Here is a 15463-nt window from a genome sequence, read left to right as displayed (position 1 = left end):
CACCAAGGTAAAGATGAGTGGAGATAAAGGACACCCTTGTCGAGTCCAATTGGTTATGTTAAAAATTTTAGATGTACATCCAAAAGGTAAATACCAATGCAAAGGGAGAAGAATATAGGGCCATTATACTATGATGCGCCGTACCATGAATTCCAAATGCCTCCAGAAGTAACCGCAAATATCCCCAAAGGACCCGATCGAAGGCCTTCTCCGCGTCCAAGGAAAGAAGCAGAGAAGGCGTCCGATCTCGCTCCATCAGGCCCAACAAGTCCACAAAACGCCTCGTGATATCAGATGAGAGCCTCCCCTTTACAAACCCCACCTGATCCTGATGTATCAAATCAGGCAAAATGACGGCTAGGCGTTCTGCAATTATTTTAGCAAACAATTTTAAGTCTGTATTCAGCAATGATATAGGTCTGAAGTTACCCGGTTTGTCCCGAGTTTTCCCCGGTTTAGGTAAAACAACTACTGTAGATTTTAACATTTCCGCAGGGAAATTACCACCTTGCTGTACATCAATAAACAGATTCAATAAATAGGGTAGGAGAAGAGAACCAAATTTTTTGTAGTAGTCTACCGTGAGACCATCGGGGCCAAGAGCCTAATGAGGTTTCAAGGACTTTATAGCCTGGAGGATTTCAGTTTCAGATATACTAGCAGAGAGCATCTCCAACTGATGAGAGGCGACTGAAGGCAAATTCATGTCCTGTAGAAAGGAAGAAATCATAGACACAGAAGGCTGTGGGGTATCTAAATTATCCTTGAGATTATATAGATCTGCATAGTAATCTGCCAGTACATTTGCTACGCCTTGAGTATCAAATACCTTTTCATTCTAACTATTATAAAGGAAAGAATCCTAGATTGAGCCGATCTCTGTTTGAGATGCGAAGCTAATAAGGTGCTGATTTTATTGTTATATCCATAATAACGTGCCTTTACCTTTCTCAAGGACTGCTCATATTTATCAAGGTCAAGTTGGTGGAGTTGATTCTGTAAATTCTTGAGCAAAGCAGCATTGTGTGGACAGTAAGACTGCTTGTTGGAAGCACTTAATTGAGTGATGTTGGATGACAAATGAAATCTCAATTCATTTTTCTGTCTTTTATCTCTAGCTGCAATACTGATAAATTGACCTCGCATATAAGCTTTGTATGTGCACCAAAGCGTAGCCGAGGAAACGTCGGCAGTATCATTGAGCAAAAAAAATTCTTGCAATAAATCAGCGGATTTGTTAGCATATTGACGGGCAGATAGAAAATAATTGTTAAGTCGCCATTGGTTCGCAGGAGGAGTACTATATCTTTCTGCAATGGATAAATAAATGGGCGCATAATCGGACCAATCGATATTACCTATTTTTGTAGATATTATTCTACGAAACAAAAAAGCATCCGCAAAAAACATATCTATCCGTAAATATGTCTTATGTGGATGAGAGAAAAAGGTGTAATCTTTCTCTGAAGGATGCTGAAGCCGCCACACATCTAATAACATTTCTTTTTGAGTAATTTTGTACAAGTAATATTGTACAAGTCGGACAGTTTATCTGACCCTGAATGAGCTGAGGAGTCTAATGTGGGCCACATTGTTTTGTTAAAATCTCCCATAAGTAACACCGAACCCGACCGATGCTTATTGAGAAGTTTAAACATTGATTGGAAAAAACATAACTGTTTTTGGTTGGGCGCATAAATTGCGACCAGAGTGTAGGTAATATTATTAATGTCACATATCAATATCACAAAACACTCATATGGATCTATATGGGACTCCCTAAGTATAAAAGCCACAGAGTTTCTAATCGCAATTGCGACTCCCCTTTTTTTTGTGATAAGCCGGGGAGGCATATATATTTGCAAATTGCTTATGGTGCAACCTACTTACATCTACCTGATTTAAATGTGTTTCCTGCAAACATACGATATCCGCATGGGACTGTTTTGCCTCTTTCCATACCATAGAACGTTTAAACGGACTATTAAGTCCTTTAGTGTTAAGCGAAACTACCTGTAGCACCATTTTAAGACATTAAATGCATCTTCTAAAAGACAATTACCTGAGACCCACTGACTTACTACATGTCTGAGATAGAGATTTCCAGAGCAGCTTTGACCTGCCCTATATAGACCGTAGTTAACAAAAACAGACATACAACAATAAGGGTATGTGCACACGATAGCAGGCATTTACGTCTGAAAAGACAGACTGTTTTCAGGAGAAAACAGCTGCCTCGTTTCAGACGTAAATGCTCCTCCTCGCATTTTGCGAGGCTTCTCTGATTTTGAGCTCAATGAAGATGGCTCAAATTACGTCTGAAAGAAGTGTCCTGCACTTCTTTTGACGAGGCTGTATTTTTACGCGTCGTCGTTTGACATCTGTCAAATGACGACGCGTAAATGACAGGTCGTCTGCACAGTACGTCGGCAAACCCATTCAAATGAATGGGCAGATGTTTACCGACGTATTGTAGCCCTATTTTCAGACGTAAAACGAGGCATAATACGCCTCGTTTACATCTGAAAATAGGTCGTGTGAACCCAGCCTTAAACAGTATTCCGAGAGGGAGGACATCAAACCCTTAGGCCTCATGCACACGACCGTGTTTTTGCGTCCGCAATTCCCCCGAAAATCCACGGGAGAATTGCGGCCCCATTCTTTTCTATGGGGCCGTGCACACGACCGTAGTTTTTGCGGTCCGTGCACGGCCCGGGAGCCCGGACCGCAGAAAGTACGGCCATGTCTTATTACGGTCCGGAGTTGCGGTCCGGGCTCATTGAAAACAATGGCCGCGGCCATGTGCATGTGCGGGCGGCTTGCGGCTGACAGTCCGCTGACAGTCCGCAGCCGGCCGACCCGAAAATCACGGCCGTGCACACGGCTACGGTCGGGCTACGGTCGTGTGCATGAGGCCTAAGGTGAGATGTAGAGGGGGGAAGGTGAAACATCAATTGCAGTGTATCACCGTGAACCATACCATGGCATTTAAGAAAATACAGCAAGGATATACAACAGACTGTTATGTCATAACCCTTTCTGAAGTACAGAGAATATTCTGCAATAACCTTTAGGCCCTGTTCACACTGAGTTTTTTTAACAAGCTTTTTGACGCGGAAACCGCGCCGCAAAACTCGTCAAAAACCGCCCGAAAATGCCTCCCATTGATTTCAATGGGAGTTGGACGAGTTTTCTTTACCGCGAGTAGAAAAAAACCGTGTCGCGGTAAAAAGAAGCGTCATGACCCATCTTGAGGCGGTTTCCGCCTCCAAAACTCCATTTCAATCAGTCAGAAAGAGGAAAAAAAACGCCTCAGAGTGTTTTGACGAGTTTTTGTCAAACCACTGTGCAAAAACCGTCTGGAGCAGTTTTTGCAGGAGGAATTTTCCTCCTGCAAAAAAACTCAGTGTGAACACAGCCCTAGGAATCATATCAGAATTTATCAAGACATACAAGAGGCAGTCAGTCAGGATCTTTAGTTTCCCATTCCTTCTCCAATCTAGGTAAGGATCTGGATCTTGGCGATTTAGGAAGGGAAGCAATCGGAGATAAATGCCATTCCTGAAGCAGTTGCAGAACTTTGGCTGGATTGTTCACAATCACTTTCCGACCATCTTTAGTGATAATGAGCTTGACAGGAAATCCCCAGCGATATTGCACATTGTGCGATCTTAAAATCTTCGCCACATCTTGGAACTCCCGTCGTTTCGCCAATGTAACCGCTGACAGATCCGTGAACATGGAGACACCTTGAAACCTGTCTGGAAGAAGAGGTGGTTGTCTGGCAGCTTGCATCATCTTCTCTTTAAATCGATAGAAGTGTAAACGAGCGATCACATCCCGTGGAATAGTGGCAGGTAATTCTTTGGGTTTTGGTATACGATGCACTCTATCAATAAACAAATCTGACACAGGGACATCCGGTACTAGCGCCACAAAAAAAATCAGTAAGAAATTCTTCAAGTTGTTCCGGTTTTATCGCTTCAGATATGCCTCTAAACCGCACGTTATTGCGGCGGGACCGATCTTCCAAACCTTTAAACGTAAGGACCCCACTTCCTCTTCCAAAGAATTGTTGATGTCTACCAGCTCATTATGTGCTGCTGAGAAGTCAGCCATTTTATCCTCCATATGAGAGATACGTTCTCACAGAGCAGTAAATTCCATTTGGATATTTTTAAAAGCAGCTTGAATGTCAGACTGGAGAGAGGTTCTCAAACTATCCAGTAAGATTTTTAAAGTATCTTCCGATACAGGCGAAGCAGTAGACTGTGATGCGTGCATAGCAGGGGAGAGACAAGTCTCTGTACTTTGCATATGTGGCATAGGAGACAGAGTATGAGGAACAACATAAGTACTCACTCAGCCCCTGCGTGTATCACTTTGCATCTGAGGAGAGGATCCATGAGAGGACCGGGTGTGGTCTCTCCCACTAGCTGAAGATTGCAGCGAGGAAGCAGGAGAAGAAGGTCCCTCTTCAGCCGTTCTCACATCCGTTCTCAAAGCCTGGAAGCCGCGGGCGCCACTTTGGGACCTCGTGGAGGGAAAGAACTCCGTAAGTCTAGCAGAGTTTGCTTTCTTTTTAGCTTTCCCCATGTTGCAGGGCGGAAAGCAGGACTTAAGTGCCGCTGTCAGTGCACTTGCTGGGTCTTTTCTCAGCCGTTTAGAGCCGCTTAGGGCCGTTTGTAATGCCCGGTGTTCAGGAGCTGAGGCGCACACACTTCTCACTCCATGCTCATCCGGCCACGCCCCCCGCTGATGACTCTACACAACTTTTTGAGCACTTTTTATTAAATTTTTTTTGAGAGCTAAAGTGACCAAAAAACTGTGATTTTAGCGTTTTAAATGCTCTAATTTTTACGGCGTTCACTGTGCGAATAAAATAATGGTATATTGTAATAGTTCAGACTTTTACGGACGCAGTGATACAAATTTTGTGTATTTTTTTATTTTTTACATTACTTCAGAGAAAAAATGGGAAAAGGTTTTTATTTTGAACTTTTCACTTTTTTTTTTACACATTTTATTAGTCCCCCTGGGGGCCTTGAACCAGCGATCATTAGATCGCTGGTACAATACACTGGAACACAGCTTACTACCGCTGCATATGGCGTGTGCTCAGTGTCTGAGCCCGCTCCATACATCACGCCCCCCCGCACCACGACATAATATTAAGTTGTGGTGCGCGAAGGGGTTAATGCGCAGCGGAAAGTGCAGAGTGAAAATTAAAATTTTCCATTGATATGCCATTTTATGTTGCGTCCAGTTTGTGCCACTGAAGACAAATACCTCAAAAAATGTTAGTCTGGTTCTCCCGGGTATGGCGATGCCATATCTGTGGACGTAAACTGCTGTTTGGGCACGCTGTAGGGCTCAGAAGGGAGGGAGAGCCATGTGGCTTTTGGAGCGCAGATTTTACTTGGCAGTTGTTCTGTTTGGAGTTTTATTGGTATTCCAGTCTATAATGTGGGGGCATTTGTAAGCTGGGCAGAGTAGATTAGGGTATAATAATGCGGTAAATAACTAATAATCCACAGTTGTGTGGTCAGTGTCACACTGTTAAATGGTGCTCAAACTTATCCGCTTTTGGAACACTACACATTTTGCGTCGCCATATTCTGAGAGACAGAACTTTTTTATTTTTTCTCCAACGGTGCTGTTTGAGGGCTTATTTGTTGCGGGACAATCTTTAGTTTTCATTGGTACCATTTTGGGGTACATGCGATTTTTTTTTTTTTTGATCACTTTTTATTCCATTTGTTAGCAAGCAATGTGACTAAAATCCATCAATTCTGACAATTTTTTATTTATTTTTTTCTTAGTGTTCACATTGGGCTATAAATTTATTTTTTTCTTTATTCTGCGAGTTGATATGATAACGGCGATACCATATGTATATAGTTTTTTTTTATGTTTTGCAGCGTATGCACAATAAAATCACTTTTTTATAAAATTTATTTTTTGTGTCACCATATTCTGAGAGCCATAACTTTTTTATTTTTCAGTCCAAAAAGCTGTGTAAGGGCTTGTTTTTTGTGGGACAGGTTGTAGTTTTTATTGGTACTACTCTGGGATACATGCAACTTTTTGAACACTTTATTCTATGTTTTGAGAGGGGTGGTGACCAAAAATAGGGATTCTGGCATTGCTTTTTACTTATTTTTTTTGCAGTGTTCACGTGCGGGGAAAATAATATTATAGTTTTATAGTTTCGGTCTTTAAGAACGCGGTGATACCAAATATGTGTACTTTTTTTTTAACGTGTTCATATGTTTTCGTATAATAAAAGACTTATTATAGGAAAAAAAGCAGTTTTTGTTTTTGTATGTTATAACTTTTATTTTTACACTTTTATAAAACATTTCTTTTACTTTTTTTTTTTTTGTCCCACTAAGCGACTTGAAGACTTGCAGCTCTGATCACTGCTGGAATACATTACACTACCTATGTAGTGTAATGTATTCCAACTGTCATTGTGCCGTGACAGTCACTCTGACAGGAAGCCTATGAGGACCAGCTGGAGATTCATAAGCTTTTGTACATGGCAGCCTGGATGCCATTGTCTGGCCTCCGGTTGCCATAACATGCGATTGCATGTGGGGTCTGCTAATCTGCTCTAAATCCCTTAAATGTGGCGATCACAATCGACCGCCGCATCTAAGGGGTTAATTGCCGAAATCAGCGATGATGGGCCACTGATTAGCAACAGGGAGAGCAGGGCAGACACCTTGCACAGTTAACCGCCGCGGAAAAGCGGAAATTCTGCCTAAAAGAATCGCAACTCAGAAAAAAAAAAAGCTTATACTTACCACGCTCTCTATACTTCTCCGTCCATGCCGGTCTTCTGGGATGATGTTTCTTTCCATGTGACTGCTGCAGCCAATCACAGGTGATTCGTCGCCATGACTTCGGATACCGGTGTAAGTATAAGCTTTTGGGGTTTTTTATCCGCTGTTTTCCACAGTGGACATTCCACCCGAAAAACTATAGCACAATTTGGTGTGCTTTTTCAGCCTAAATTCCCTACAGATTGCAGGGACATTCATTTCAGATTCACCACACTTCAAGTGAGCCTTCGTGCTTTCAAATGTCAGGGCCAGTGGCGTAGCTATAGGGGTCGCAGCGTTCGCAGTTGCGACCGGGCCCGTAAGTCAGGGGGGCCCGCAGGGCCCCCTCGCCACACTAACGCTGACTGCAGGGCCGGGCTGCCTATCTGGCAAATGCCAGATGCCGGTGTATGCAGTGGGCTGCTGCTGCTGCCCGCCCACCTCTTTATCCCCAGCGGCGGGCCCTGCTCTGTAGTGTGTCACATTTCCCCTCCCTGAGCAGCTCACAGCCCACTTGCTGGATGCTATACTACGCAGCCTGCTGCAGTCCAGCCAATTAGTGTGGGTCATACTGATTGGCTGGGCTGCACTAGGCTGTGTACACAGCGGCCAGCATGTATGTGCACTGCATAGGGGGGAATTGGTCCTAGCAGCAGCAGGAGGTGCCTCATGAATCGTGGTGGACTTAACTTTTCAACCCCCCCTCCCCCGGTCCCATCATATTGCATCATGGCTTACAGAGCTGAGCAGAGAAATAGTCAGACTCCAAGGTAAGAGACAGGGAGCACTGCAGCAGCTTATGAGAAAAAAGTGTGTCCAGTACTTTGCAAAGAAACTACTGTCTGTTATGCCCTTTCCCTGCATGGGGAACTATAATTCCAAGCATGCCATGATACCTGTAGGTTTTCTTAAAGAGGTATTCCTTTTTACAGTATATGCCATAAGTACCACCCACTGGCGTAGCTATAGGGGTCGCAGCGGTCGCAATTGCGACCGGGCCCCGAAGCCTGGGGGCCCACAGCCCCCCTGCACCACATCAATAAAAAGTTACTATAGTAACTCGGGCCCCAGGCCCCTGTTACTATAGTAACAGACTGTACTTACCTTCCTGGTTCCGGATCGCAGCGGAGGTCCTGACGTCAAGCGCTGTGCGCAGCGCATAACGTCACAGCGCTATGTGCCGCGCACAGCATCGAGACGACAGAACTACCGCCGCGGCTGAAGTGGAAGTTAAGATTAGCCCTGACTGGCGGGGTCCGACTCCCGGGACCTGCCAATCGGCTGTTTTGAAGGTCCGCAGCACTCGTACGAGAGCTGCTTCCCCTTCATTCCGGTCACACTGTGAATCGTTGTCGGCGATTCACAGTGTGAGCGAGTAGTGAAATGAAGGGGAAGCAGCTCTCGTACGAGTGCTGCGGCCCCTTCAAAACAGCTGATTGGCGGGTCCCGGGAGACGGACGCCAACACATCAGCTATTGATGGCCTATCCTGAGGACAGGCCATCAATGTTTAGGGACTGCACAACCCCTAAGCCTACGATGTAGCAGGCTTAGGGGGCCCATGAGACAGGATCACAGATTGTGTGATCCTGTCTGCTGGGCCCTGTATCTAAGCCAATCACATGGTAGGCTTAGATACATGGCCCATGTGTGATCCTGTCTGATTGGCCCTGTATATAAGCCTACCACACTGTAGGTTTAGATACAGGGTCCCAGCAGACAGTAATCTTATACTGTATAAGATTACTGTCTGCTGGACCCTGTATCTAAGCCTACCTTGTGGTAGGCTTAGATACAGGGTCCCACAGACAGTATCACACATGGGCCCTGTATCTAACCTGTGTTACTAATTGTTTTTTTTGTGTGTTTTCTTACAGGTTCGGTCGTTGGACTACGTCGGATTCCAGGACTACTTCGATGACGGCTTTTCTTTTTATTATCAATAAAATGGTTAATGAGGGTTGTGTGTGTTTTTTTTTATTTCAATAAAATATTTTTTCTATGTCTTTGTGTTTTTTTTAAACTATATTACTACCGCCTTTAGTAATGGCCGCCGGCTGATTGACAGCATCCATTGCTAAGGCGGGGCTTAGTGTTAGCTGATGCAGAGGCTAACACTAACCCCTTTTATTACCCCGGTACCCACCGCCACCAGGGGTGCTGGGAAGAGCCGGGTACGATCCAGTACCTGACCATCTGTAGTGATGGTCGGCCACTGGGGTGGCCGCAGGCTGGTATTATCAGGAGGGGAAAGGCCAAAAACAGTGGCCCTTCCCACCCTGGTAATGCTGCCTGCTGCTGCTGTGCTGTATCTGGCTGGTCATGAAAAAAAGGGGGACCCCACGTCATTTAAAAAAAAAAAATAATAATTATTGGAAAGACCGATGTCGGGTCCCCCCCAATTTTCATAACCAGCCAGATACAATACGGCAGCAGCAGGCAGCATTACCAGGGTGGTAGGTGCCACTGTTTTTGGCCTTTCCCAGCCTAATACTACCAGCCTGCGGCCACCCCGGTGCCTGACCGTCACTGCAGATAGTCGGGTACTGGTTCATACCCGACTCTTCCCTGGTGGCAGTGGGTACTGGGGTAATAATGGGGGTTAGTGTTGGCCTCTGCACCTGCCAACATTAAGCCCCGCCTTAGTAATGGAGGTTGTCAATCAGCCAGCAGCCATTACTAAGGCGGTGATAATAAAGTTTAAAAAGATACAAGCACACAGAAAAAATATTTTATTGAACTAAAAAAACACAACCCTCATTAACCATTTTATTGAGAATAAAAAAAAACGCCGTCATTGAAGTCCTCGTATCCGAAGTCCAACAACCGAACCTGTAAAATAACACAAACACACAAAAATAATCCGTAACACATAAAGAAGGAAAATTATTATTCTTACCTTTCCTGGGTCCAGTTCTGGAGCCGCAATGTCAGCGAGCTGAGCCCTGTATCTAATCCAATCATGTGTGATACAGTCTGCTGGGCCCTATATCTAATCGGATCATGTGTGATACTGTCTGCTCAGCCACTGTATCTAATCCTATCATGTGTGATACTGTCTGCTCAGCCACTGTATCTAATCTTATCATGTGTGATACTGTCTGCTGAGCCGCTGTATCTAATCCTATCATGTGTGATACTGTCTGCTGGGCCCTATATCTAATCGGATCATGTGTGATACTGTCTGCTCAGCCACTGTATCTAATCCTATCATGTGTGATACTGTCTGCTGAGCCAATGTATCTAATCCTATCCATAGTTTATAGGGTCGTAGTGCTATAGATATGCTATGCTGTCTCCTATACACATTTTTTTTTTTGGGGGGGCACATATGTATTGGGGCTATTTCCCCTGACATTTTAAGTCCTTAGTGACGCCCCCGGCTGCTAGTGCAGCATTGTTGGGTCACTTAGGAGACCCAGCGATGCAGCTGAAAGCTGCGGACCGTCGGCCATGAGAAGTGTGCGAGGTGGGGGGGGCCCAATAAGAACTTTTGCATCGGGGCCCATGAGCCTTTAGCTACGCCCCTGGTCAGGGCTGAATTACAGCCCCAGTCCAGCTCTGATTACCGCTCACTAGAGTGCCACAGAAACTGGTTCCCATCTTGCTGGACAGACTTAGGCCTCATTTACACGAGCGTGTGCGTTTTGCGCACGCAAAAAAACGCTGCGTTTTGCGTGCGCAAAAGGCAATTGACAGCTCCGTGTGTCATCCGTGTATGATGCGCGGCTGCGTGATTTTCGCGCAGCCGCCATCATAGAGATGAGGTAGTCGACGCCCGTCACTGTCCAAGGTGCTGAAAGAGCTAACTGATCGGCAGTAACTCTTTCAGCACCCTCGACAGTGAATGCCGATCACAATCTACACCAACCTGTGAATAAAAAAAGACGTTCACACTTACCATGAACTGCCTGCTTCCTCCAGTCCGGTCTCCCGGCCGTTGCCTTGGTGACGCGTCCCTCTCTTGTCATCCGGCCCCACCTCCCAGGATGACGCGGCAGGCCATGAGACCGCTGCAGCCTGTGATTGGCTGCAGCCTGTGCTTGGCCTGTGATTGGCTGCAGCTGTCACTTGGCCTGAATTGTCATCCCGGGAGGTCGGACTGGAGGAAGAAGCCGGGAGTTATCGGTAAGTCAGAACTTCTTTTTTTTTTTACACGTATATGTATATTGTCATCGAAAGTCACTGTCCATGGTGCTGAAACAGTTTAAGTCTTTCAGCACCGTGGGCAGTGACTGTCTCCTGACGTCGCGTACCCGAACATTTTTTGCCGGGTTCGGTTAAAAGGAGTTCGGCCGAACCCGGTGAAGTTCGGTGCGCTCATCTCTAATTTGACACTCCGTTTGGATGTTTGTAACCAGAAAAGCACGTGGTGCTTTTCTGTTTACATTCATCCTTTTGACAGCTCTTGCGTGATTTTCGCGCATGCAACGCAGGACCGTGAGTGTGGCATGCGTTGTTTTCACGCACCCATTGAAGTCAATGGGTGCGTGTTGCGTGAAAAACGCAAGAATATAGAACATGTCGTGAGTTTTACGCAACACACTCACGCTGCGCAAAATTCACGCATCGTCTAAACAGCCCCATAGACTATTATAGGTGCGTACGACACGCGTGAAAAGCACGCGCGTCGCACGCGCGTATAATACGCTCGTGTAAATGAGGCCTTACTGATACTCATGTAAAACTCACAGAGCATGGCAAGGCAACATATTTATACTTTGGTCCTGATTTAGACATTCCCCCAATTATATTGGGCAATCCTCCGTATCCACTCATGTTTACATAAACATAAAAGCACATAGGACTTCCGGTTACGGCGCCGACATGTGAAGAAGCAGGAGACGAGTGCTCCGTCGCGGCCTCTCAAAAACATTGGTTCCCTTGCCATACAACACAGATATAGCCTCTCAGTGTGACTGTTCCACTCCTGCAGAGGAAGATGACGCTTCAAACCAAAGGGGCAATAGTACACTTACAGGTTAAGGGAGACATATCACTGACGACTCGCACTGGCAAGATGGCGGCGGGCAGCTTTTCTGCCAGAAGGGAGGATCTGGAGGATGTTTCCTCAGACGCAGAATCCGAGAACTTTAAGTCAGGTACGCAACATCTTCACATCGACTACAAGAAGCTGGCCATTAAGGTAGCCAGACGGATCTCCCCGGATTTACAATCTACAATGGCTAAGACTATAACTGATTCTCTTCAAGCATTGCAGTCAAAGATTGCTGCTCACTCAGTTAGACTGGATGAAGCAGAACATCGCATCTCCGCCGCAGAAGATGATATGGCGAAAGCGCATACTCATATTAGAGATTTACTGTGGGAAAAGAGCCGCATCCTGGAAAAGCTTAATGACCTGGAAAATAGGTCCAGGCGCAGCAACCTCAGGCTGGTGGGTCTCCCGGAATCTGCGGCTGACAGTGCTTTTTTCCATATATGTGCGGTTCAGATACCTCTACTCCTTGACTTAGAAGGCCCATTCAAAGTTGAATGCACACACCGACTAGGCCCTAAATATATACAGCGAGGCAACATTCCACAGACTATAAGCCAATCTGACAGGCTTGCCAAGTCATCATCAAATATTTAGACTAGTTTGAAAAGGAGACCATTTTGAGAGCTTACAAAAGAAGGGCACAACCCCTGCGCATTAAAGGAGTCAATGTACTGTTGTTTGGAGACTATTCTGTCGAGCTCACACGCAAATGTCGAGCATTCAGCAAGATTTGCACAGCACTCCATCATAACAAATGGCGCTTTCAACTTCAATACCCTGCGACATTAAGCATCACTAGACCAGATGGCACAACACAGACCTTCACAGACCCTGGAGAAGCATAGACACTGTTATAGGATCTTCTGATCGCTCCACCACCTTGAAACTATGCTGCGGCCTCAGCCAGCAGAACGAGGTCCTCAACAGCAGCCATTTCGACAGCGAAGACGCCCCAGAAAAACCGCTGACAGCAAGGCTTCAGGACCTCTCACATTGCCCTAAAAAAAAATTTTTTTTCCCCATTATCTAGGGCACTGGTTCGAATGTTCCACAGGTTTATGACATGCTCTGTAAAGGATAGTCACCCCCCTCATTTCTACTATCGGGTACTGGGCTGAGTGAGTATGTTTGTCATACAATTGGGTACTGTGATACATTATATCTTTATCCATTGTTTGCAAGCCCTGGTGCTTACTTTCACCAGGGTATGGTCATATATGTTTTATTTAAATGCTTAATTGGAAATCGTTAGAGTCAAACTGTCCTGCCTTCTTGTACTCGTTGACCTGGACTCCCCCTCAGATGAGATGGCCGTACGGATACTCCGCATGTCGTAAAAAAGCAAAGTCCATTTATGATGATTCTTCCCTACAGGAGATATGTGGACTAAATGTTATGGTTATTATTTATTATTTTGTTGTTCGATTGTTCATATGTACACATGGTCAGGATGGTCGGGATCATGGACTGCCTTTACTATATTTTTGCCAAAACCTCATGCTATGTTCGGAAAGGACAGGACCCATGGAATGTCAAGGGGTTACTGTCTCCTCATAAAGAATGGGAACTCAGCACTCCAAGGTATTATGCAATAATAAATAAATTAAATAATAAATAAAAACGTTTCGGTCTATGCATTCCACCTTCTTCAGACATGGATTACGTGGATAAGGATATGCGGCGCTTGCGACCTCGGTCACTATTAGTTAATGGCGCCATAAAAACCTATTTTTTAATTATTACTTTTCACTATATGTGAAATAAAATATCATTTATTGCATAATACCTTGAAGGGCAGAGTTCCCATTTTTTAATCGTTGGCGTAGAAGCCTACTCACGCACCCTTGAAACACCGAGTGGTGTGGGATCAAGAAAGTACCATTGTCTCCTCATAGATGCTCCCAATGCTCAAACATTGAAACCGTTTAGGAGCAGACATTGCCCTCCTCCAAGAGACTCACTTACGAGAACGGGATTTTTTCAGGATGAAAAAATGGTGGATAGCACAGGTATTAGGCTCGGCCTCAGATGATAGGAAAGGTGCAGTTCTTACACTCTTAAGTCACTGGCTCTTCAGGTAAAATCACAGCACACAGAGAGTAGACTTCTCCATATTCTCTTAGACACACCAGCGGGGGAACTGAGCATATCAATATATATGGGCCAAAAGGAGATAATAAACAATTCTTTGCGAACTTGCAGACCCAAATTGCTTTCGATAATGCCCAATACAAAATTGCTGCGGGAGACTTCAATACTTCAGTACTGTTACACACGGAAGATAGGAAGAGCTTGAGAACGTCTACATCGACAGTGAGAACATCAGATAAAATACTGTAATCTTTCACCTCAGACCTACAGTTAGTTGACACTTGGCGATATTTCAATCCAGATGGGAGGGAGTACACACATTATTCACATGCTCATGGGTCTTGGTCTAGGATTGACTATATTTTGATGGGGACCTCGCTGTTACCTCGCATATGTAACCCAATTATGGAACAACTGTTAATTTCAGATCATGCGCCGTCTGGTTGGAAGTAGCGGGCATTCACATTTGTGTAACTGATTACATCTGAATCCTTGATAGAGCTTTTACGCGGTTGGTGGCTGGAATATGATTCCTTTAACAAGGGACATAGTAACAACCCCTGTACTGGGAGACAGCAAAGGCTGTACTTAGAGGTAGACTGATTGAACATGTCTCAAAAATCCAAAGAATCACTCAGAAATGCTATCAGGATAGCAGCGAGGCCCTCAGCGAGACATATAATAAATACATATCACAACCCTCATCTGTAACTTTACAGGAGTGGAAGACCACTAGAGCGGAAGTTGAACACTGGCTCAATCGCAGAGAACATTTGCAGCGCTCTGTGCTTGAGGCACAATATGGTAACGAATCTGGCAGATTACTTGCCAACTTGGCTAGAGGAGCTAGACCCTACTCCCACATAACCAAAATAAAATATTAAATTGGCACGGTTCACACTGACCCACCACAAATAACGCATATTTTCGAGCAATTTTATAGACAATTATATGCTTCTAATGCCCCATTTCTTTCAGATCTTGGTCGCCAATACCTCCAATCCTTACAATTGCCAATTAGGTCTTCCACGCAGCTAGATACTTTAAATGCAGACATCACTGAAGAAGAGGTCATAAAGATTATACAAGCCCTTAAAAACATTAAGTCACCGGGACCAGATGGATATTTGGCTGAGTACTACAAAGCCCACCAGCAGCAAATTTTGCCTGCTTTAGTAGCATACTTTAACTCTATTTTACATGGCGCAGCTATACCACCAGAAGCAAACTTGGCATACATAAGGATGGTCCCTAAAACTCGCAGGGATCTCAAATTACCATCATCTTATCGCCTGATAACATTAATTAACCAGGATATAAAACTGATTGTAAAGAAATCTTTGCCGAGCGACTTTCTCATATGCTCCCTAACCTTATAGACCCAACTCAAGTGTGTTTTGTACGTGGCAGGACAGCAGTACCTAACATCAGAAGGGTTATAGATGCCACGAAGAATCTGTGTCATACAGCTAAACAATACGCATTAATAGCTTTAGATGCTGAGAAGGCATTTGATAATGTTGGATGGAAATGGCTGGATTTGG

The sequence above is a fragment of the Rhinoderma darwinii genome, chromosome 7 (genome assembly GCF_050947455.1).
Source record: "Rhinoderma darwinii isolate aRhiDar2 chromosome 7, aRhiDar2.hap1, whole genome shotgun sequence".
Taxonomy (NCBI): domain Eukaryota; kingdom Metazoa; phylum Chordata; class Amphibia; order Anura; family Rhinodermatidae; genus Rhinoderma; species Rhinoderma darwinii.
Note: the sequence above shows the minus strand (reverse complement) of the source record.